Source organism: Theropithecus gelada, chromosome 7b, assembly GCF_003255815.1.
Source record: "Theropithecus gelada isolate Dixy chromosome 7b, Tgel_1.0, whole genome shotgun sequence".
Classification (NCBI taxonomy): Eukaryota; Metazoa; Chordata; class Mammalia; order Primates; family Cercopithecidae; genus Theropithecus; species Theropithecus gelada.
In genome coordinates this window covers 16,832,580-16,834,920 of record NC_037675.1, presented here as the reverse complement: position 1 = coordinate 16,834,920, position 2,341 = coordinate 16,832,580, and positions in this window count along the sequence as shown.

Sequence of the window (2,341 nt, the reverse complement as noted above, 5' to 3'; positions counted from 1 at the left end):
GTTAAAGAAATTAATAAGAGACAACTGTGGTCTTTGGTGCTTTTCTGCACTTACCATTTCTGTGCTCTTCATTCTTCTTTGTGGATCTGTGTTTTCACCTAGTGTCATTTCATCCTGGCCTGGAGAACTTCTCTGGCATTTCTCATAAAGAAACCTGCATATGTGTGGATTTCACTCAGTGTGACTGTAGTTTTCACCTGCTTTTCTCTCTCTCTAGTGCCTTCTAATAGAAATAAATTGTGGATTAAAGATACTAGTGATGACTGCACTTGTACAGCCGATGACGAGTCATTTGTAGGAGCTCGACCTTTCTGCCAGAGCAACGGGCATGACATCATTAGATGAGGAGCCTGGCGGTTGGCTTCTGCCTGAAGACATATTTTCTGACTTACACCACAGGGTCTAATGTATTTTAAACTTATTTTTGGATTTGGAATATATCACATAAAATTATAGATTTCTGGTTTCTCTTGAAAATTTAGAAACTGTAAATTTGAGGTTAGATGGGAGGTTCAGAATGCCTTATGTTTGTGCCTCTTTAAGGCCAATTTGAATGTTCTCTGAAGAGACTATGAATATGGAGAACTCTGTCATAGTGAAAAAAACCAAAAAGCATCTCGAATTTTTAGATGGAGACTCCAAGACAGAATCAATGGCATAAAGGGACGGCTCAAGAACACAATCTTTTCAGAGAGGGCAGGGGTCCAGATTGTCCTGGAAAAGACACAGATGAAATGCAAATGAATCATGCAGTAAGAGTGGTCAAACATGCTGGCAAATGCTTTTGTCTTTTTGCCTTCTTGGAATCACTCTGCTTTGGGATCGTTATTTTGAAGTTCAGTGACTCCAGGATGACCTTAGACTGAAACGTTTAACCTCTGCAGGCTGAATTCCATGGCCCTATCCAGACACCAGCCCTGTTGTGCTGGGGGAAAGTGTAGGAACGAAAAGAACACATGGAGAAGGAGAAAGTATCCCCAAGAAGGAATATGCTGGTGGTTAACATTGAAGGGTGGGATTCACAACCTAGTATGAGGAGAGGGTGAACTTGTGCTGTGCACTTTGCAGGAAGAATTTAAGAAGAAACTTCAGATCCAGCTGGAGTGGCACAAATAGCAATCTGCCAATGTGGACAGACATTCAAACACTCTTTGGCTCATTTTATTCACTTTGGAGCTTCATAGTGGAAAAAAACATAAAGTTTCTCTGATGATAGAAAATTACAGAAGACAAGAGGAATGGGATCTCTGCCCCAAATCCATCCTTTTAGATTAATGCTCACTAATGGATATTAAAACAAGGTAGATTAATGAAAGCCCAATAGACCACGCAGCTGAAAAAACACACTTTCTTCTGACAGCCAGGCAGTCAAGAGATGTCCAGGGATTAAAGAGCAATTCAGATTAAATTACCCTCTCCATTAGGATGTCCTTTCCTTGATAATTTGTGAGCCGGAAAAGGGGGATGAAGAGTTGCCATGATCACCAGAGGTCATTCGTTCAAAGTGAACTTTGTGACCGTAGAAATAAGGGCCACATTCAGCTTTTATATGCTGGCAGGTTAATTGAACACAGGTCAACAGGAGACAGGAGTAAGGACGTTGGATTTGAAATAAGCAGCTGTTTGAAATCGTGAGGAGTATGGATGGAGAGAAATGAAGGAACCTGCCAGGTGTCAGCTGGCCGGCGTACTAGTGAAGGGTATTTTCATCATTAAATTCTGTTATTTGCACTCTGTGGTGGTTTTGCACCATGTGCAAATATTTAGCTAAGCTGGAACTACATTTCCCAGAATTCCCTGCAGTATCTGGTCTCAGGTTAGGGTTGGCCATGGGAGAAATTTGTGCAAGACTTAGAACCTGAAAGTAAAGCAGCAGCCAACTTTATGTTCCTACAGTTTCAATAGGTGGGATACCAAGCAATGTGGCAGTCGAGGCAGATTGTCATTGATGTGCTGGCTCACCTTCCTGGCATGACAGCACCTGCACCCACAGCAACTCAGGCTTCCATAGGTTTTCCCCTGTGTGCAACTCTGGCAGAGGACGTCAGCTCTTTCATGTCATCACGTATTTTAGGTTACAGGGGTGAAAGACAAATGTAAGGTCCGGGTTGTGTTTGTGGGTTCTAGTTTATGCCTGTGGGGTCCAGTTCATCATTGCTCTCCCTGACTTCACATCCAGCTTTTCTTCCTGACAGCCCATTCAGATGATCTAATAGTAGTGACCGCCTGCACAACACTTGGTGCAGAGGCAGCGGCCTTGCATAGACTTTCCCAGTTTCCAGGTCTAATCTGGGAAACACATCTCTTATCCCAAATCATTCATAGTGGTTCTGCTTCTTGG